General features: G+C 40.0%; 1 long non-coding RNA gene across 3 annotated transcripts in view; it reads right to left on the reverse strand.

Moving 5' to 3' along the window:
• LOC104910124 (uncharacterized) overlaps window positions 1–24,042 on the reverse strand; it is a 220,871-nt gene that overhangs the window by 127,418 nt on the left and 69,411 nt on the right. The gene's annotated exons all lie outside the window — the stretch shown is intronic.

Below are 24,042 nucleotides of genomic sequence, written 5' to 3' on the forward strand. Positions count from 1 at the left end.
CTAAGCAACAAAGCCTCACAGATTTCAAACAGGAATGCAGATTACACAGTTCAATACCTTTTTCTCAACCTGGACTTGATTTCTTTTTATCCTATTTAGCTTTTTTTTTTTTTTTTTTTTGCCAACAATCTAACAGATTTCATTCGCAGATGTGCAGCCCCTGTGACTAGAAAATCTTCTAAACTATTAATTTTGACCTCCAGTATCTCATAAGCCATCATATTTCATGCTATTATTGAATCAAAAGTTTTGATTTAACTAACCTGTGTTTTCTGGGAGAATTTCTGATCTAGATTAGAAAGAAACAAGGACAGATCAGGATATGGTCTAGTTTGTTCAAAGGTTAGTCTCCCACTTCAAACTGAAATGTTCTCTGTATCTTAAGAATACCTGGATACAACTTTCAGACATTTGTGTTCATTAGGCTATTGATTCTTCCAGAGAGAGGCAACCTCACAAGCAATTTGTTGTTCTTTGTAAGGCTATATTTTATTGCCTATAGAATATATAATACCACTGTATTTTAAACTAAAAGTTCTTCTGATTCTTCTCTCATTTACACAGAAAATGACAATAACTTGAAATCAGTTTAGAGAGGATTGAGAAAGCATTGGAGACTGATTAAAAATAGAATCAGAATTCTTTAGGTTGGAAAGACACTTAAGACCATCAAGTCCATCCATCATCTAACACTATCAGGTTTACCACTAAACCATGTCCCTAAGTACCACATCCACACGTCTTTTAAATGCCTCCATGTGTGTCAACTTAAACACTTTCCCAGACAACCCATTCAAGTGCATAACTATGTTTTCTATAAATAACATATTTCTGATATCCAGAAAGATATCCTCTCCTGAGCGCAGACTGAAGCCGTTGCCTCACATCCTATTACTTTTTACCTGATAAAAGAAGCCAACACCACCTCTCTGCAATCTCCTTTCAGAGAGTTACAGAGAGTGTTGAGGTTTCCCCTCAGCCTCTTTTTCTCCAGACTAAACCCAAGTTCCCTCTACAGCTCCTTGTATGTCTTTTCTTCTAGGACAGTTTGTTCAACCTATTGTTCTTCTTCACCACTATGGATGTTCTGTTGAAGGACAAACATTCAGATTTTGAAGCGGACTGTTGTGGAGAAGTCTCATACACCAGCCATTAGTTAACAACTACCAGCTTTACCAACACTCACAAACAGCTTGAAAAATCATGAAGGTTTGGACATATCCTTGCATGACCAATGTGAAAAAGGTGCTCTTTTGCCTTTGTGCCAGAGGGAGAAGGCAGCTCTTACAGCATCCTGTCTACCATGAAAGCAGATGGTGGAAGGTGTCTCTTCTGGCTGTTGGCAGGATCTGCTTCATGGTTTCCACATCAGGCTGGGAGAGCGAGAAACACTAGCTACAAGGTTCTAGCAGAACTAGAGCTGATGGGATGTTTCACCTCATCTCCTTGGGGCCATCAGAGACCCCACTAAGCCCAAATAAAAAGAATTTTTTAGGTATGTGGGTCTGTTGAGTGCAGACCACACTGCCTTTTGGAGGGGCAGAAAGAAGTTTCCCAGATTCCTCCAATAATAAGTGGAGTTAGGGAGGGAGGGTGAAATCCATTTGTGTAATTCCTATTTTTCTTTGGGTTTTCAGTTTTGAGCTCGTAATAGGGTTTAAATTGCCGAGATACTTTCAGGAGTTCCAAATCCTTCTGCCTATAAGGAAAACAAAGACTGCTCTCTTACCCCTTCCCTGCACAAATGCAAGAATGAAAATCTCTTAGCGTTTTATCCAGACCTGTTGAATTGGGAAACATAATTACTAAAGCTCCCTAGTCTCAGCACAGCTGATGGTACCACTTTGCTGCTCCTCCCACCTTATTGCTATTACTACTATCCCCATTTTTCACTTGCAGCAATCAAATAAAATACATCTGTAAGGGAGTCACATGCTGATGGGAAAGGGTACATGCAGCTGCTCACATCTCCTCCTTCACCCCTCACAACAACTCCTGATCATTCCTATTTGGTTGATCAATCTCAGTAACAGCAAAAGAGAGCTGAACTGCTCACAGATGAAGTGTTCCAACTTTACTGGATTTGATGAGATCATCCAGGTTCATTGTGGCCCTCGATACTTAGAAAAACACTTATACAGATGTTTACAAGCTCATTTCATGTTCCTGTCAGAATAGTCAAAGTCATTCTGTGATTCACCAGGCTCACTTTCCTATCTTTCTCTATCTTACCCTACTGTTCAAGTTAGTTCATATAAACTACAGATGTTACACAGACTTCAGCAATCCACTCTCTGCTCGCTCCAAGACGTCTAAACAAGTCCTGATGCACTAAATAGAGTGCACATTCCACAGTGGCGCTTGTTCACATGCACAGCTCCCCAGCAAAATGCTTTGACTCTCACATGCAACTAACACAGTAAAAAAATATCCATTTATTTTGCCATGGCACTCACAGACAAATGCCCAAGTCTCTCTGTTGAGAAAGACATACGTACTGACCCTCACTGGTGCAATCATGAGAGCTCACTGGTGTGCTGTCATGTGCTGGCAGTGACAATGGGAAATGAAACATTTCACAGAGGCACAAAGAGCACAGGTGTGAGCTCTTCAACAGGTATAGAAAGAAGCATATTCCAGAAGCCATCACTCCTTTGCTATAAAAACAACACTTCTAATAACAGGCCAATTTCCATATCATCCCTATTTCATCTGCTTACCTCTTCTACCAGTTACTCTTGCCTTCCAAAGTATCTCTCTGTCCTGCAAAAGTAAGCAAGCAACACAAGAGCAAACAATAAACTGTGACCTCCTTCATTCCATCCACTGAATATATAACAGACTTTGCATTCTTGCAAGAGTGTCAGGAAACTTAGTGGTTTTGCTTTGTGTCTACTACGGATTGTCCGGCATAGCAGAAAAAACATCAGATGCACATGTCCACATAAACATAAATCTGTACATATTTTCAGCCAATTCACAGGTAGCTATATATATATATATATATAAAAGCATGTATACACAGGCAAATCTCACATGGGAAATTTGCCCAACTGCAAGGAGAAAAAAAATCTAACAAGAAGCTGACCCATCTGACCCCTGGCATACCTGCCTTTTGTAGGAGGGGGCTGTTTGTTTAAGGAGATGTTTTACAGATGACTGTATCTTTAAAACACAACCACATACGCACACTGCTGGTTTTAAGAAAGCTAAACATGCAGAAGTGAAGATGGGAATTCTTGGGAAAAAAGAAAAAAACTTGTTCTGACAAAGCCAGTGCTATTATGCTTTATCAGCTTCACAGGTATGTTTCCAAAGGACACCTGGAAAGAGCTTGTGAGAAAAAAAAAATGTTTATGCAACTTTTGTGTAAACTTCCTTTAAAAGCTCTGGAGTTTACAGATGTTGGAGGACACAGGAAAGCACCTGTCCACTGGTGCTCCTCACCTGATTACAGGCTTTGTCACCTGCTGGTCACCATAGAACTGATGCTTTTTCACTGCCAGACACCAGATACACCCATTTGACCCAATCTGATGAACTACACAACAATCCAAATGTTAACAAAAGGAGACTTCATCACTCCAAGGAAAAGCTGCCATGTGATTTCAGATTCCTATCTCATTTGTCCTTCAGTAGATCATCCATCGCCTTTCAAATAACCATTTTTAAAAGAAGGTCACCATCCTCCCTGCTTACCTATGTTAGACAAACATATTTGGTGGTCTTTTCATCACAGAGCAGCAGTTAAGGAAAAGATTCACCATGAAATGTTGGAAAACAGAAACACACCCTTTTCTGGAGTCTTTTGTTTTCATTAAGCTTTCATATCATTCCTAAAAATATCTCTGGATTGAGTTTAGGTTTGAGTTTTGTAATGTCATTAACATCAATGCTTTGACATGTTCAGTGTGCTCACAGAGTTAGATCTCAGAGCAATTAGTAGAAGATTGTAAATAACATTTTTCCCTTCAGAATACAAGACAACCAAGGCCTAGAAGCACACTGAGGATGCAAGATGATTCAACAACCTATACTGCGAATGCTTAACATACTGAAAACAAGAGAGCTTGCATTTTATACCATTCTAACTTTTTGGAACAATAATCATCATAAAGAGAATCTGCTACACTTCTGAAGAAATGTCTTTCAACTGGCGTTCCTTTTTCAGTAATTTCAGTCAGAAATCAAGCAATTTTTAATAATAGGAACAATGAACATTTTGAGAGGAAAAAAAAGTTACAAGAGTTTATGGAAAACATAAAAAAGAAAAAAGAGGAAGAGAACACAAGTGCTCTTGTCTTGCTCTGAGCTTGTTGTTTATCCAGCCTGAATTTAACCATCCCTTGTAACAATCAGCCCAGCCCAGCTTATCTCTCTAAAGACAATACTCTTCGGCATTAGTGCCAGCCAACCTGATTGCAATCACCAACCTGAATTCAGACCCAGTTTATAGAAATGGCAAATTGAATTTTACCAGCAGCTGAATGAGCTAACACAAACACTATCATGAAGCCCTGCCCTTTGTCAACATTGCACTCCTGTCTCCAGTCCTGTGTAATGGATTTGTTATATGTGTTCCCACATAACTTCTAACTACGCTAAAGAAGTTATCGCTTCATTTCATCATATCTGCATTAAAGTGCCAGAGAAAAAGGACTGCAGCTTAATGGCTAGAACAGAGAAGGGAGACATTACACTCCAGGTGTTAAAGAGAATTTGTACAGAAATCAAGACTGAAAGATTTTGGACAAGGGTGAGAGTTAGAGGAATTCGGCCCACTAATAGTAGGGATCTGAATGAAAACAGGCAACCGCAGAGGTAGTGGTTGAAGTAAATAATTAAGGACACACTTTATCTGCAATTAACATCATAGCTTTTAAGATTATTGATGGAATGTTTCACTCAAAATATTGGTGAAATCTTGCTTCCTTTATATATTTGTACCAGCCCATTTTCCCAGGAAAATCAGATGAAATGTTCTACCGTGAGTGGGGGAAAGTGGGCCACCTCTGTTAATTCAATGCCGCTGGATGAATAAGCTGACCCATAGATAGAATTGCAATGAATAAAGAGAAAGGAAACACTGGTTACATGATGATATTTGCCACTCCAGCCAAAGTTTGTTGGAGTTTTTTGTCAAACCTTAGAAAAGGGTGGAACTTTTCCCTTGAAAAGCTTTTTCTTACTTGAAAAGCTTTTTCTTACTTGAAAAGCTAAAGTAACTTCAATTAAAATGGATACACGAAAATATTATTATAGAAATGAAAAATCCTCATTTTCTTCCCATTTTCTGCTGGCTGATGAGACTGGAAAGTTCTAGAAAATGTAATAAATTTGGGGAATTGTCTTTTTCTACCCTAAAATTCTTTTGCTCATTTAAGGAAAAAAATAATAATGAGGAGAAAACTTTAAAAGCCTGTCTCTGAAAGGCCAGAAAGTATTAAACATTAAGATCCTTCAAAAGAAAAAATTCTTAATTCTATATTTTTTCCTATCTGAAATGTTGACACCGTTGTTTGATATTTTCATACTTAGTAAAAAAAAAAATAATAATAATAAAACCAAAGTTCTTTCATTCATAACCATGCTTCTGACATGACTGTAGTTTGCACACAGAAACTCTTCTCTCATCCCCAATACAGCAGGATGATTCTTACATCCTTGACATCTTGCGGTGCTCTATGTGAGAAGGAAGAGAGAACAGACAGTGTTCACTGTAGCAATGTGGAAAGCCTGCACAGATCCCTGCTGCCACTGACTCCTGCTTGTCAAACTTGCAACTGCACTGCTAATATTGCAGCTTCTGAGAGGGAGAAAATGCTCTCCTGATTCTGCAGCTGGATCTCCACCAGGATACAAGCTCACCTTGCTACAGCGAGGAACAGCACTAAGACTCCATAAAGGGGAAAAAATAAAATAAAATCGACCTACACCCTGCTGAAGAGCTGAGAGGAAATAAAATGGTGCTTTCTAAACTGGCATGCCTCCAAAGGGCAATATCCGAGCTTTACTCTTTCAGTTATTCACATTAAAAAAATAAAATTATCAGAAATGTTTATTCAAGAGTGAATAAAATGCTTGAATCAGATAGGCTTTATCTGATAGCAAGGTAATGACTGACTAGCAAATCACATGGCAGCAAAACATTTTTCATAGATGTGGTAATGTGCCCTTACCTGAAAACCTCTGATTAAACAAAAGAGGAGTGGGGGGGGACCACAGATAAGAACAGACAAATCACGTAACACAGCAGTAGCAGCTACACAGAGCAATACTCTCAGGGGGGGAAAAGCATTTGGGCATCCACCTACAAAAGGATTTTTGCCTCTACTCTGTTCTCTAATCCTACTGCCTTTCAATTAAGTGCCTCTTGATTTAGTTTATCCAGACAGATGAGTGTGAACAGGCATTTCTCCATTTCATTTTATTTCTGTGTCTCCTATTGCAGGTAATGACAGCTTCCACAAGGCTTCTATTATTAATATTAAAAAAAATCACAAATAACAGATCTCTTTGTTATCTTACATAACAAATATTCTATAATTAATCTAGAAGTTTCAGCTGGAAACGTTTTTCCCAGGAAAAAAGAAAAAAGAAAAAAGAAAAAAAAAAGAAAGAGGAAGAAAAACCCTCTGTGTTCTCAGGGAACATTCCTAAAAAAAAAATGTTATACAATTACACAGCAGTAAAGTTTACAAGAAGCAATTTACTTTCCCTAAATTCAATATACGCTAAGTTGCTGGCAATTTTCAATCCTATTGTATTGCAGCTACTTTAATGCTCTGTGGAACTCACAATTTCATTGCTAACTATTAATCTTCAAACATTTTTAGAAACTCATAAGAGTAAGCCTAGAAAGCCACAGTATCAGAGGAAACAGGGATGAAACAGACTCGGAGAGGTCATCTATGCAGGATCAGCAGCGCCCAAACCACCCCAGCAGACATTTATCTAATATGTTCATTAGAAGTTGTGGTGGTGAACAAAGGAACGCGAAGTAAATTTCTAACAGAGACCAAAGATCCCAAGATCTGTTCTGAAAAATACTCCAAAAAATACTTCCCTCACCTGTTAACCTCAGTATAAACATGTTTACAGGATGGAAGATGTTTGAGCTATTAGCCACCAAACAGCGTGAATCTTAGCAGGTGGGTATATTGCCACTTCTTTTTGACTCTGGGCAGCTCTTTGGAATTCTGCAGCTTCTTCACTAGACACTGCCAGTCACAACGATGGAATCAGGCCACAACACGGAAGTGTTGTGGAAGAACCTGACAGCCCACTGGCAGAAGAGTCTTCCAGGAGCTGAAGACATTTCTGGAAGAAATTAGTTTTTTATATGAGCTAGGAGACATCCTTGGAATTTTTATGGCAAAAATTTCACTGTGCATTGTTCACAGATCAGTGCTTTTTAAATGGTTTCCCTTCAGTGATCAACCAATGTACTACACAGTCTATAGAAAGAAAAAGGATCAATCATAGAAAACTAAGAGAATTAAATAATCCAAGAGTGAACTTCGAGAAATCAAAAAGCTACTGCTCCTACTGGCCTGCAGCAGCTTCACTGTGACCAGTTTCCTCTCACCTTAAAGCACTCATATATCCTACGCAGTTATGCATCTGTATTAGGTAACCCCTAATTATAGAATCATAGAATAGAATCGTAGAATCATAGAATCACTCAGGTTGGAAAAGACTTTAAAGATCATGAAATCCAACCACAACCTAACCATACTACCCTAACTAACAACCCTCCGCTAAATCACGTCCCTGTGCACCACATCCAAACGGTTTTTAAACACATCCAGGGATGGTGACTAAACCACCTCCTTGGGAATCCCCAAAGTCAGAAGGATCATGAGGCCCCGCTTTCACGGTCTGTATTCATACTGAAAATCAAGATCAAGTGAGCTTTTGCCCTTCTGCTCTGCTTGTTCTATTCCAGTGCTTAACAACCCTTTCTGTAAAGAAGTGTTTCCTGATATCCAACCTAAACTTACCCTGGCGCAACTTGAGGCCATTTCCCCTCGTCCTGAATGGCCTGGGTTCAAAAGGACTTTAAAGATCATCTAGTTTCTACTCCCCTTCTGCAGGCAGGGTCACCAACAACTAGACCAGTACCCCCATAGAAGATAACCTGAACACCTCCATGATATCACTCAGTCAAAAAGGCAATAGTTATGTTGAAATAAATTATTTGAATTCAACACCAAATGCTGGTGACGCTTTTGTCACACATCACTCTTCAAAATGCTCAGTCTTATGGTGGCCATCCAGAGAAGACTGCCTTTTAACAGTGATTTCAGGTGAGGTGCACAACTTCTGTATGAGGAAAACCAGCTGCTACCATGGGAAAAGGGCTCTCCAGGCAGCCCCTTTGTGCCAGCTGCTGAGCACTCTGCACAATAGCTGAGCCTTGTTCCCTAAGAAGGGCAGGGTATCTCTTTCCCACTGAACTGGGACACAGGGTCAAGACAGCACTACAGCATGCAAAGCAGGTCCTTGAAATGGGTCTTCCATGTTCTAATGTAGCTTTTCTGAGACCTTCCACTTCAAGGCACCTGTTAAGATGGCCTTTGTAATTGCCTGCAGAGTAGCCTCTCCTGTTGACATATGTGGGTCCAAACGTATAAATTTTTGCATACATATATATATGGAATGTTCTTGACATGATCTCCGCCATCAGCCTCACAAACCATCTCAGGGATGATCATAAAGAGGGATTCTATTTTACTGTTCAAATAACGACTGTGAAGAGAGGCTGGATATTATTACAGTTACACATTGCACACATATCTGTTCCACTACAAAATGCAATTCGTGTTACATAAATGCATTAGCAGTATTGCAGTTATATAACGTAACAGCCAAAAAAGTGAAGGATGACCCTAGCAAGGAAAATATGAATCAGCTTGCCCTATCAAGTCGCTTTACAACAAATCACAGCAGCCTACAGATTCCTTTTAGTCAACCAGAAATTGCTCATCAGAACACAAATAACACATTTGAGTCAGAAATTTCACTGAAATGAACATTTTAATATTACCAGTTAAAGAGGACGAAGATATTTCTGTAACTTTAATAAGAAAAAGAACATCTGCGATTTGATAAAAAAAAATCCAGAAATTAACTTATCCTCAGCTTCACAGAGAGGTTTCTTTTTGGAAGTACACTGTGTTCTCCTCCCCAACTGGCCCCACGCACTGCTCCAACCGTTAAGTATCTATAGAACAACTCTAGCTTTGAACTATGCTAGGCCAGACCAGACATCAAGCAATTTTCTCTGGGTCTGAAAACAATTTGGATTGAGTTATCTAAAAGAGACACTTGGTATGTTAAAAAAAAAATTAAAAAAACTTAATGCATTTGCTATCTGGTACTATTCAGTACAGGACTAGTAGATGGACACAAATGACTTTGGCAAAGCTAGTGTGCTTACAGAGTACTTTGCTTTTGCTGTAGAACCCAAACATTCACAGTAGATTCAGATATGCCTTTTCTTTGATGCAGTGAGGATTAACCTCCTACTTTGTATGCTCATCTGAGGAAGTACACATGAAGAAGAAAACACTCATTGAAGTGAACCAAGAAAAATCTGGCACCATTTGGATAAATCACAGCTTGCATGGCTCACTCGCCTGTTACATTTAGTAATGCTAACACAGACAGCATGATGTCTGTTAAAGATATGCTAACCGTATTCTCATGAGCACAGAAAATAAGCCTTGATAGTTAAAACAATTAATAACTTGTAGTAGACACCAAACGCCTACAGAAAAGGTTTCTTGTAATACTTTCTGTATTTTCCCTGCTAATCAGGCTTCAGTATCGCAAAGACTATTTCATGGGCAGTTTCTCAGGCAATAATGCTTCCTTACTCCATGTGGACTGTTTTAGCACTTTTAGCATAAACTCAGAGGGGGGAAAAACGCTTTCCACAAGGTTTGGTTCTATTTCAAAGAAAAGGAAAAGAAAAACACTCACGTGGCCTTTTTCAGTCTTGAAATAGGACCTTGGAAGCTGGAGCCAGAGTGACCTGGAATTTGTCAGGGCTGAAAAGAAGCCCTGTTCAGGGCTTACACACTTGCTCTTCCTCTTGCACCTAGGAATAGTTTTTGGACTGCTCACTTAATCCTTTGCCTCACATTTCAGCAATAGATTCCAGGCACTAAAACTTCAATTGCATTTAGAAACAGAGGTTTAATTTGATTTGGTCTGGGCCTGGATTTTAGACATTTGCCTTCTACATCGCTCAATAACAGATCTCTCTGCTCAGCAGTCAGCTGTATCTCCTAGCCCCTAATGCTCTTGGTACTGAGAGTTCAGACTGGTGGTTCAGACTGGTGGTTATTGCCTGTTAAAAACTTTCAAACACAGCAGATAAGCAGAATATTCAGGTGGCTGATCTGCAAGGAAATGAAAATCACTTCCTCCAAATTAAGTTATCAGTAGAAACTCCTTACTTGCAGCATTAAACATGCTGAAAATGTACGGACTGAAGTTAGAGCCATTTGTTTATTTTTGTGCAACTATAATATAGGAGTGTCCCGCCAAGCCAGAGGATGGAATTAGCAATTAGTGTCACTTGGCTTCACTGTTCAGTATGCATGCACGAAGAGGCACGACAACAGATCCAAATGGATAACACAAGGAAACAGTTGGTACATGATGGGATCAGTACGTTGTGCAACTTAAACAAACAGCGTCAAATATCAAGAGGGATGAGTCACGAGCGTGCATGTGATCTCCAGGGTTCATTAGAGAGCAGATTTAGATCCCCATACTTTGACAAGAACACAGTTATCCTCTTCAAAGGAAAAAATTATTCCATCTTCTGTGCAATGCTGAACATGGGAAAGGGCATAGCCTTTCATGGACATTTATCAGGCACCCTATGATGAAACTTGACTTTCTGCAGTGATTTCAGAAACAGAGAGGATCCTGCATAATGGCATCATGCCAGAAAGTATAAGCACTCAGTACTGCAAGGCAATGGTATTTCCACTTGTTCAAGGTGTGAAATTACTGTGTAGGCAGAAATATGGGGTAGATAGGAAACTAATTCAAATGACAACTAATAACCCTTCCTTCCTATCAATTTAACCCCTACAAATTGCAGTTCTGTGGATGATATGCAATCCTCATAAACTCAAACCTGAGGGAAGACTGTTAAGGCTTACAATAAGGCAGAATGAAGACTCTTAATTCCCAGATTTCAAACTGAGTTGATCAATCCTGAAAAAAGAAGCAAGGCTCCCATGTTTGCTGTATGATTAGAGATTATTTTACCTCACTAATATCAAGCATTTATTTCCAGGGGACACTTAAAAAAACTCCATAGAAGCTGTCCCATCTCTCTCTCTCTCTCATTGCTTGAGTAATCTACCTATAGTCATAGTTAAGCATTCCCCAAAAGATAATACACTCATGTACATCGGTTACTCTGAAAGTAATGCCTCCTATTTATTTCCATGAAACTATAATGGATAGAAAGAGCATACTAACACTATTTGATAGAGCAAATTCTCAGCTGCAAAATAATACTTTTCAACAAAGACACCACCATCAGCTATGAGTTTCTGCCAGCAGTGAACAAGAGACTGCATGCTTTGCTTATAAAAATCTGCAGTAGTGGAGGTGACCTGCTGTTGCTGTCACCACTGCTGAAACGCACCATCCACCATCTCACTGTGCTCACATCCACTCGCTGGTCTTCAGAAATGTTTAGCAGGTGTCAATAAATGCCAATGGGTGCCACGTTTTCCACATGGAGGAATTCAATTACACACTTTTGCTTTATCCACACTTCCATGCCAGATAACATTTTGTAAGACTGCCCCTCTACTGCCATCTGTTGCACAGTAACAAAACATAAGGGAGTATTAGTTCAGCCTCTACTGCCATACCATCAACATTCGTCACTGACATTGTGGGTTGACATAGTAAAATAGGAGGCATTACTTTCGGAGCAGCCTCGTGCACATACATCCACATGGACTTACCTAGGTAGAATGACTCTGTGTTTGCATACTAGTACCACACAAGAGATTAAGAGAAAATCATGTTATTAAGAATGAGGGATAGATGTTTAAATCCCTACAAACACTGCCAGAAATGTACTTGCTTAACTATCTGTCGTGTGCTTGAGAGATACGTTGCGTCAGTGATCAAAAGTACATGTCACAGTACCGTCTGGAGGAACAACTTTTCTTCAGCCTAAGAACACAAACTGTTTCCTTGTGCAATATTTCACCATTCATAGAAAGACAAATATTGTCACTGGCTGCCCTACTAGCAAACTATCTTCTGATTTTAAACATCAGAGATTTTAAAAGCATTGTAAAAACTTAAAATCCTTATGAAAACTGATAGATTACTGCCAGATTCATCCAGGAGAGTTTGTAATCTGCCTGAAAGATCTGAAGGAAAACAGCATTGGTTTTCTGTATGGCATGAGTTCTATTTGTTTCATAGCTTCCCAAGCTCTGCTATGCAAGATCCGTGGCTTATACAGTCTGATAGTATTTTACTTGGTTATCTAGGATACACACAAAAGAATTCAATGAAGTCTGTGGATACCTAACCACACATGGACCACTTCAGAGATGCACTGCCCCAAACACAACTCTCTTCTTTGTCAGACGTCTATGTATCAGATAAAAAGACAAATACTTGCTTTTCCAGACTGAATTGACCAAGTACCTCTGTTCTTGTAAAACAAATTTTTATGTTTTACTCTAGAAAAATTGTAGAGGCAGGTTACTATGTTTTTCTTGATCACAAGCAGAATGCAACAAATCACTGAACTCCATCCTGACGGAGCTATATTACAGTTACCGTCTCTTCAGCCAGTTCCTTAGCTCAGCAATTATCTAACCAAATTAGGATTTGATTAGTCTTTAGTTGTAGGATTAGTTTTTATACAGATTAGTCTTACCTGATATATCTGCTGTGAATTAATTTTGTATTTAAACTTCTTTCAACATCTGTATCTCTATCTCTACATCAGGTATGTTCTAGGGCCTACAACCAGAGGTAAGGCTAGCCTAGATTAAATCCAACTTCATTCTCTTCCTTATTCTACGCTGGGGTCCTTTTCTGCTGTTGCACAACTGGCTATTCTGGCTATGGTACAAAAACACCTCTATTTAAAAACAAAGATGGTGCTGGAAAACCAGGAGAATGGCAGCAGGCATGGCAAGCTAGGAGTCCAACACTATACATTCTGACAAAGAAGCTGTACATGATACTACGCTTCTTTCCAAGAGTACAAATTTCCAAAAAAGTTAGAGGATGGAAGCAGGAAGATCCTGAAGCATCTATTTCTGTTATCACGTTATGCGGCAAGCTTTTGATAGCAGGAGGTGAAGAGGCGGCCTCTGTGAGTAGAGCCCAGCATTACCTCATGTCAGATCAGAGTCAGCTTCAGTCAGCTCCAGAAAGAACTAGTTGTGTCTCTATGAGAGCAGATTTAAGAAAGTTTTAAGAACGCTGAACAGCAGCTGGCAGACAGGAGTGAGAAACGTGAGAGAAGCAGACCTGCAGGCCCCACGGTCAGTGCAGCAGGAGGGCAGGAGATGCTCCAGGCACACAGCAGCAACTCCCTGAAGCCCAGGAGAGGCCCACGGAGGAGCAGGTCATCCCCATGCAGCCCACAGGCACTGCGCAGAGCAGATCTCCACAAGCAGCCATCTTGGATCCTACACACAGCAGTAGATGAGGTCCTGAAGGAAACACAGCCCATGGATATCCCCCAGCAGGAGCAGCACAGGTGGAGCTCCAGCCTGTGGAGAGCAGCCCACAGTGGGGCATGAGGCTGGAGGAGCTACCACCCATGGGGACCTGTGTGGAGCAATGCTTGAAGGATAGGCACCATGATATGGAGCCTTGTTGGAGCAGTGCTTTGAGAGCTGCAGCCTGTGGGAAGCCAATATGGGATAACATCCCATGGGAGGAACCCACAAGGAGCAAGGGCAGACAGAGAGATCATGAAGGAGCATCAGAGATGAAGCATTATAAACTATTTGCAGCCTCCATTGCCCTGAACCAGTAGGGGCAAAAGAAAGTGGATGTGAGGGACGTGTTTATAGTCTGCTTTTAGTTTACCTATTAGTTTAGTTTACCTATTTTGTATCAGTAGGCAATAAATTACATTAATTTCCCTTATGCTAAGTTTTTTGTCCATAATGGTAACTGGTGAGAGACCTTCCTGTCCTTATTGCAGCCCATGAGTTCTTTTCCCATCATATTTTCTCCCTGTCCTTTTGAGCAAAGAGAATCAGAGAGCAGTGTGGTGGTGTTGAGCTACTGACTGGTGTTAAGCTCACTTTCCTGGACAGCACATCAAACACATCATGTTCTGTGACTGTGAAACTTCACCATAACCTTTGCCTTCTGGTCTTCAGAAAACACAAACAATTCCTAAAGGGTTAAATTGCTACAAATACAACAACCCTTTAAATAAGTTCTGCCCAACTCTCCAGAAACCCACTGTATTCCACATACAGGGAAATGTAAGACATATTGTAGCCTTAAAGGTTTTCAGCATTTATTGCCTAGTTTCTGTCTCCTTTGATAGCACAGAATTGGTAACAAGTGCCCACCTTATCAGTCTGAGGTGCTGTCCAGTTGGAAGGAACCTGCAAAGTTCATCAAGTCCAGACCTGGCCACTGTCCCTTTTTGATCTGTGATGAATGCATATAATCTACAATGACTGAATAAAAGAGGGAGAAATTTAGATTAGTTTTTGCCTCTTACACCGGTCTACCCACAAGCAGGCTGTGGCTTACTCACATGTATTGCCTGCTGTGTCCTGACAGAGCATCTGAATTTGCTGTAACTAGCTGGTATTTGTAATTCAAGCTATATAGACAGGTCACCTGTAATATTATGCTTCTCTTCCCTGATGAACTAACTCCTAAAAGATGGCTAGTGGTGGGAATACTCATGGTTCCGCATTCATCATCTGTACTAAACACTCACAGCTTTCTTGAACTTTCCTGCCAGTAAACACTCACTCAAGAGCTGGAACACAAAGAAAGAATTTGCTAAAAATTTCTAATGAGCCTTTGAAAGTCATTTGTTTCATGTTTATGACTAGCACACTGAGTTCCTGACCTGGTCAGACCTTAAGGTGGTACCACAGACTAAATGTTAATTTGCAACAAATAACACGTAAGAAAATTGGCCTCATTTGACTCACCCAAATGCCCCAAGAAAGGGCTGGTACTGGGGCTCTTCTCCAGGGTAGCAAGCCAAGAAACTCAGTTCTGTGCCACTTTTACCTCTTCTGCATCTTCAGTCCAGCTATAATCTATGAGAGAGCCTTCCCTATAAATCTATGTGAAACCTTAGTGCACAAACATTTACTGATCACAAGGTCTCACATCCCTTAACCTACCTTGTTCCTCACTCTCTAGTTCCCTGCTTCTCAGGGATTACCTGAAACAGATTACCTTCAGGAATACACTGGCCAGACTCGCCCTCTAGTCAGTGTAAAGAGCTATCTCTAGTACCAGATTCAATCTTTGTATTTTAGAAACAGAAGAACAACACTTCTTCCACCTATTTTCTCTAGCCCAGATCAAGCTTCTCAGTCAGTCTAGGTCTTGGATGTAGAGGCAAAATGTTCTTGGTCACTCTACGTAACAGCAAAAGTAGCCTAAAAAGGTTCCTAATTCACACAGGAGAACAAAATCATGACTCTTCCGAGCTACAGATGCAATAAGAGCGATCATGTTCTCAACAAATGCAACACAGTTTCCTAGTTAAAAAGAAAAAAGTCACAAAAAGTAGAACACTTACAGTGGCGGTGGAAGGAGAACAGGCATGTTTAGTAGGGAAAAGGACAGCAGCAATTTTTTATAAGACAATATTTTCAACATAAACTAAGTCATCATATTATTGCAAGCATAAGAGTGCTCACTTTTATCCAGCACTGCTATGGAATGATAGCACTTTCAGCCTGCTTCTCTTTAGAGTCCCAGGAGGAAGAAAGCTATTTTTGCCAAGTCTCCTGTTGCTATTTTTTATCCTGAGTGTTGGCTTTCATCATTACAGAATGGGAATTCTGCCACTGATTTCAAAGACTCCGTGATCATAATTGGAACTTTAACTTTATATTAATGTACATATGTTTAATTTGTTTTGTTTAAAGATAAAAGGAAAATGGATTTCAAATCTCTCAACTGATTTCACTGCACATGTTCACAGCTCTGTAGTTAAAAGAAAAAAATATGTATGCAGTTTTTTTTATCCCCCCACGGGGAAACAGCACTATACCAACCACACCTATCTATGTAATGAAAGTAGCTATTAAATATTTACATCTTCTTCATTGTAATGGAAATTTCACACTGTTCTAGTGTGAAATTGATTTCTCAAGTCCTTACAATCTAATGTTTTAAGGGTAATTTTATGTAAATCTGCTTGAAGAGTAGGCTAGAGGCTTAACCACCTAAAAAAAGGAAAAAATAATGCTTTAAGGCCATAGCACTGCAGGTATAAATCACTGCAGCTCCATTGCTGGAGTTAATTTACACTTGCATAACTTGTTTCAAAAGCCTAGCCATTCTGAGGAAACATGTGACAATTTGTAATCGTTTTTATGGAGGAATGGAAGATGTTCATCTTCACATTTACATGGATTGAAAGACGAAGATCAGATCACATTTGCAAAGCAGCATTCACCTCTGAACTCAGGTCATGCAGGGAGGATTTGCTTCAACAGTGGTTATCTTCAGACTGGGAGAAGAGACGTCTCAGAAACATTTAGCACTACTTCTTAATGCAGCTACGACTTGCAGTGTTATGCAGCAGTAAGCACGCTCCCCAATCTGGCTACCGGCCAGAGAGCAGGCAGAGATCTGGAGAAATCCACCCCCAGCTTCTCCAATGAGAAAAAAATGGTGATTTTATCTCCTGTAGTTAGTAGGCATTTATAGTGGAACTGGGAAAGGGGGGGAAGATTTTTAGTTTCTTTTTTTTCCTAATCCTAATGAGATGTTAAAAATGTGAGAAATTTTTCTGAGATGTCAGTCTGAGTGAGTTTCACAATCTAAAGTCCTGTTTCTGAGCACTGAGACCAAGATCTAAAGGATGTTTAATGAATGTTCTTCTTTTAGTCACAGCAATGCTTCCTCTTTTGTTTGTTTTGTTTTTAAATGTGAATGGCTAGCTCTTGGTTTATTTATTTATTTCTAAATAAATCTGGCCTTCATTTCTATATTCAGCTAACGTCAAAGCTAAATTCATGATGGTTCCATTATTCTTACCTTTAAGCATTCTCTTCAACTCATCTACTAGAAAGATATAAATATGAGAAGAATTGCTCAGTACTTTATTGGGAGCAGCCCTGAATATTAATCTGAACGCAGGCATCCTTCAGATGGAGGAATTTTGACAAAGTTCAGAGCACCTACCTAAATGCAAAGGGTTTCTGCATGTGTGCTGCTGCATACAGCCAGGCAGACCTTGTGAGTTTCTTGTTTCCTTCCACTCATAGAGTGGATTACATGGAGAAAGCATGTCACTAAATGTAACAGATGGGGCTGAAAGTTCAGAAGAACCAAATAATGCTCATCACATCATTAACTGCGCAACTGTTGGTATTTAATTTATTACATATTTCTTATTTTCAAAGGGCTCCTTATTGCCAGAGTGAGTCAGAATACAAATAGGCTTCAAATAAGGTCCGATATAGCTATATCAGAAAAAAGATGAAGCATGTGTAGAGAAGAAATGTGCCTGTTTTCTGTGTATTTGATTTTCAACAGCTCAGTGGTTACTGCAAACCATCACAATGACCATCAAACCTCCTTTTTCACACTGCTTTAAGCAAGTACCATGGTAGAGCAGGCTAAGCATCTCATTAACAACTGAAACTCAAACAGCACATTACACGCTCACATCAAAACTACCGTAAATCAATGCTTCTGTAAATGGTTATCCAGATGCTCAAGAATCAGAGGCATCCCTGACCTGAACTTGGCCACATCACTTCACCTGGTGACTTTATCTACTGAAAACTGCATACTATAAAAGCAGGGGGCCAATTAGGTTCAGTTAGAATTATAGAATTCTTAGAGTTGTAAGAGACCTTTAAAGTCCATCTAGTTCAACCCCTCTGCAATGAACAGGGACACGCACCCCTCGATCAGGTTGCTTAGAGCTCCATCCATACTGGCCTTGAAAGCCTCCAGGCACAGGGCAACCACATCTCTGGGCAACTGGTAAACACGTGATGCTTTCTTCTCAGCCTCTGGTAACCTTCTAAGAAAATTTTCTTGTATGCATGTAATAGGAATAGGATCCCAAAGGCTGAACCTGCAGTTATTCAAAAATTAATGTAAAGGCTAAAGGTTCCAAACGTTTATAAAAAGAGTTATTCTTCTGTTAGCACAAAGCTTGCCAGCATGCCACTAGCTGGTGCAACACAAGGCCTTGTTTGTATGGAAGCCAAGTGTTTTCAGAGGGACAGAAGTGCTTCCGTTGGCAACCTCCTGGCCATAATGACCAAAGCTGGCAAGTGAAGCTACCTTTGAACTGTGCTCTTCTTTGGCTTTAAAAACTCATAGGAAAAGACTGCTTTTTCCTTTAATTCAGAGGATGTTTTGGAGCAAGTCACATTTCTGTTGGACAGCCAGTTGCTTTAAAAAAAGGGGCATGCTACCATCATTTTCTAGGCCATTCAGCCTACCTGTCTACACTGTGCAAAACCACAAAGCAATGCGTAATGCTACTGTCTCCAGTTTTCCACAGCAAACTTTACCCAAACCTCTGACCCTTTCTGGATGCCAGTCTAAGACTTTGTGTCAGCTGAGGGCAATCTCATGCTGAGAGAGGCATATGCAGGACTCCCTCCTGGGCCCTTGTTCTTTGTGAAGAAGAGGAGCACTCAGAGCTATGCCGTTGCTCATGCAGAGGACCCTTCTCCAAGGCTCAGGAGTGCAATAATCCTCTTGCTTCCTAATCTCACACCAAACAGCCTAAAGGCAAAGAAAATGGGAGGTGCTATGCTGTTAATATGTGTTCTGTGGGTGCTCTGGAGGCACTGCATGACAAACTGGGCACATCCCATGATTCTGCCTAAGATTTGGCAGGAGAACAGTGAGGGAGAGTTACTGATAAAATATAGCCTGAAGCCATCATAACCTTCCTGCAAAAATCCTCTGCACTGCAGAATCCTTTTCCCTTAAAGGAGAGAATGATTTTTGCGCTGCTGTAATCAAAAGCAACAAAAACAGAAATCTCTGGGAGGCTATTCTCACCTCATAGCAGATGCAAGAGTACTTTTATGTTCTGGTGACTGCTGTTTACATCTACTGCACTGGTCACACATCACTTGCTATAACATCACAGAACACTTTGCTAAACTTACTTGGACTGAAATCAAGAGGGGAGTTAACATAATGTGACTGACAGGTGAAGAAATCAGAAGACATCTAAGAGTATGCCTAACCATCTTCATTTATCCGTCCTCTTCCTGGATCTTCCTCCTGAATTTTGATGGAATAGATATTTTCTGTATCCAAATTCCTAACATCTACACATGTGTAAAGAGATCTTATTGTACCTACAGAGCCCAACCCCCAGATTTCTTAAAAATATGACCCTAAGTTCCTCTTACTGCTTATTTCTTAAGGGCCATAAACCTTATTGCATGAGTAGTCATCATCAGTTACTTAACAAAATTACTATAGGAATAAAAATTATCAGTACTAAGATCAGTCTAAAAATGGACCTTGACAGACAAGATCACTCCTAGACCCAGCCTTGCTATCAGATCTGTATTTAACTAAACAGTGATCCCTTTCAATGCAGTCATACAACAGATGACACCTCAAGATGCAAGGCCATATACTGCTCACTCTCTGATTTTTGGCCACTGGACCACAGATGAAGTTTAAGCTCAGTGATGCAGCTCACTTTCCAGTACTTCTCCTCAGGTAGCTGGGCAAGTTAAAAGTCACCTCTCTTCCTGCTAAACACCAGTGCATTCTTAGACAAGTTGTCATCCGGAAAACCAGCTGAAAAAAATAAACAGTCTGACTGAGAAGCAGAAAATAGTAAACTGACTACGGGTCAAATAGCAATAGATGTTTCCGGCTCTCTGCATACCAAAAGTTGTGGAGTTTTCTGCTTTACTTGGTTTTGACAATTGCCCTAGAGTAGAAACTCAGCTCTGTCTTTCATATGTTTTGTGCTTTCATGCTATCCCTTTCAACTCCACATGCCTGTGTTTCCATACCTGTAAACTGGGGTGGAGAAAACCTTACCCTTTTTCCTCATTAATTGTTAACATGTGTAAAAATTGCCTATGTCTAGTTTCTAATCTGTCTCAGGGGAGCTTTAAGCCCAAATAAATCTAAGATAAACTAGAAAGGAGACCTAAGATTTCCTCAAATATTTGTCTAAATGATGCAGCAAGAACCCTGGACCTGCATCAGATACTGCACTGTACCTTCATATCCACTCAATTCCTTATGTGTTGGCAGGGGAGGAAGTCAAAGGTTTCCCTGGTCTGTCCCTGCCACCCCTTCCTGTGATGACAGCCTACATGGAGATGATGGCATCCCACCTTCAACTGGATCCAGCTCAGGACATGGGCAAGAGAAGAGTAATCCTGCTCTGAGAATCATCTTTCTGTGTTTGGTATAATAAACAGCTACCTATGTAGCTCTTCAGAGAATACATACAGATGTTTCATATACTTGAAACAAGGCCAAAGTTTTTCAGTCAACCACTGTATGTTGCCATCTTTTTGGCATCTACAAATTACAGGTTAGGTTTTTAACAGTATTTCGAAGAGCTGTGCCAACTCGGTGTATTTGTCTCACTCATCTTATGTTAATACTTTCAGTTAATGCCTGTGTCTTACATTCTTTATCTTTACTTTCTGTTTTCCGAAATATCTCAAAGTCACATCCTGCCCTTTCTGTAAGGACTCCCTGCATGGTGTTGCTTCCAGATTGCAGATTTAGGCTGCTACACTAGGTACACTTTTCCTCATATGGTTTGCCACTCCAAGAAACATTGGCCTCTTCCCCTCATCTGCTTGGACAGCTACATGGCATCAGCAAGCTCTGCAGAATCAACTTGCTGTAGAATCACTGTTGTTACACAGGCTATGTATTTAGGAAGAGAGGAAGGTTAACTGCTGAGACTGAAATCACCCACAGCATCTCTATGCTCTATGTGTCCAGCTTAACTTTTCAATACTCTTGTTCCTTTTATTCAGATCCCCATGCTGAAATTTTAGATCTTCGCAGTCTGACCCTAGCTACAGCATACCTTATTTTGTTTTGTCTCAAGCCAAATCTTCTCCCCTTTTGGCTATTACTTCACCATTTGTGTGATTTTGTCCACCTTTGTTCCTACCTCAATCTTTGCTCTGGAAAAGTCAAAGCAGTTGGTCACTTACCCAGCTCTGTCCATGCCATCTTTCTGCTCAGCTAGCACTCTTTAATCCAATGACAAAACCTTCTTCCTTTGGTTTTTCATATGAAAAGTCACCGATAATTTAACTTAATTCTGTTGGCACAATGATAATTTCTTAGTGAACTTCTAAGTGCAGTTTGTCTCCTGCAACCCCCTTGGAAGTCATTCTTCCAGGTACTGATATGTGTGATGGCTCTAGGCAATTCATCCTAGAAAATCCCTAAATCTACTACTTCCTCTTCCTTCAGATATTACTTCATGCTAAATGGGGAGGGCAGATAGTAAACTGGGGTCTCAGCCAATACTCTTCTGAATTTTTTCTAAATGCCCACATTTACATGACATTAACATCACTAGTTTAGAGGAATAGATTCTCAAATCACCATTAATGGATTAATTCCAAATACACCAAAGACTTTCTGTATCAGCAAACAACTGAGCTGCTCTGGGACAACTGGGAGCAAAAAGCCAAGCATAAACTATCCAAGAGCTGTATATAAATTCTCGAGAGGATCATGGACTAAGGGGACAGCACACTAGAGATGATTAGAGAGACATAAAGCCATTGTTTTGAGAAACCCTTTTCATCAGACACAGTTTAAACATTCCTGTTAAGACTCAACCATTCTGACCAAACAGCTTAGCAGAACCTGTTACACTGATACCAATTTTATACAAGGCATCCTGACATATCATCTCCATGGTTAGTAGAATAGAAACCAAAGAAAAACAATTATAGTTGTCAGGAGCAACTTATTCTCTTTTTGCACCCCAATTATTCGTACTTTTTCATGTCAACTACCTGTTATGTCCTGTGACATGTTAAAGTCAGAACTCCATAGAGAGGGCATGATTTTAACTTCACGGAGTTGTAATTTCACTGTCTCCCCTGGAATGGTTCAAAAAACAGAACTTTTGCACATTCTGGAGGATCAGAACAGACGGCCACAAGTAATACAGTAACTGAGTTTAGCCCTGTGGTGTTGCCCTATAAGCTAACGTTGCTCAGCTGTAATACATTCCTATAAGTAGCAAGGACTTGAAAGAAACTTATTGTTTATAATTTGCAGGGTCATCCATGCAAACTTTTCCTAAATTCTGTGTAATGATGAATTCCTAATATGTGTTTTTCAAGAAAGACATCACTTAGAGAATCTCAGGTCTAAACATCTCCCAGACTTTGGAGCAAATCCAAATATGCATGATCCAGAAATGAATGAGATCACTGGAAAACTATCAGTGTAGTTTCTTTAAAGTATTTTGAACAGAACAGATTCATGTGATGAATAAATGTGCTATTAGGCTAGCATGGGAGAAGAAATGTAAGGCTGCCCTGGGAGAGGGAACATAGAATTGGCATTACCTTCCAGATGTACCTGCTGGCGTAAGTACAGTAATATTAAAGGGAAGACTTTTCAGAACTGGAGCGAGGCACAGAGATCTAAAAGTGCTGAAAGGGAAATAAATCTCAATGTAGACTTCACTATTTCTAATTTTGTCAACAAGAATCCTGCCTCAGGAAGCAGGCAAGTTTGATCTTGCTAGTTATATGGACAACATCTCTGTGCCCATATAAAGGTCATCCACACGCTGTTGAAATTGAGTTGTTTGGCAAACATAAAAACTAACCATGCCCTCACATAGTTCATCTGAATGACTTTAAAAGCAAAGGAGCTGACTTACATTTTTCTCCTTTTCCACACAATGCAAGTAACTCCTTCCTGCTTTTGGGAAGGATAAAATGGGGACAGAATTACTTAGTTATATTTATCACCTTCACATTTCCCACCCACCCTAAGAGTCATTCTAGAGCTATGACTGGTTCTTTTAGAATCAGGAAATGTGCCAACGTTTGGCGGAGGAAAGATAGCATGAGATTGCAAGTCTTTTTGCAAAGGCTTGAATACACTTCAGATAAGAATCTGAATTGATGAGAGAGCTCCAGATATTTTGAGCTTTACCTTTCACTCATTTCTGACTTGACTAGTTTAGGTGCTCTTTTCAAAAAGAGGAAGAGAATGCACCCGTGTGGACAATTCAATTCCATGGCATACCATGTTCCAGCTTGAAAACATTTTTTTAATGCTGCAAAAACATTTCAGTTGGCCTTTCTGTGCTTCGCAAGCATAATTAAAACAACCCTATAACAAACTACAGGTAAGACAAGTCAAATACTTGGGTTTGGTTTCTTATTGTTATTATTTTTTCTCTAAATTGACATCTAATTGTATTATCATTCCATAGTTCCTGAATTCTCTTCTGCCTCTTTTTAATGAATCAGGTCTTTTGCCCTTACTCAGACTAAAATTTTCTGCATTCCACAGAGCCCTGACAGAATATCGCTGAAAGCTTTGGAGACCCTATTCATTTGTATCTCTGTTCAAAACAGCTTGAGCCACACTACTTTGGTCACACTCCTGGACTGCTTGTGAATCTGAGAATTATTAGCACAGACTCCACACTGGAGATACTAACATGTGTGAATGATCAGTTCTTCCACTGGCCTCCCGCCTCATAATCCAAATAACTCAATAATTAGTGTTCTGCATGCAGCATCAGGGGGTAGAAATACTTATGGGATATTACAGTTAAGCAAAACA

This window comes from Meleagris gallopavo, chromosome 3 (genome assembly GCF_905368555.1).
Source record: "Meleagris gallopavo chromosome 3, MGAL_WU_HG_1.1, whole genome shotgun sequence".
In the NCBI taxonomy this organism is placed as follows: Eukaryota; Metazoa; Chordata; class Aves; order Galliformes; family Phasianidae; genus Meleagris; species Meleagris gallopavo.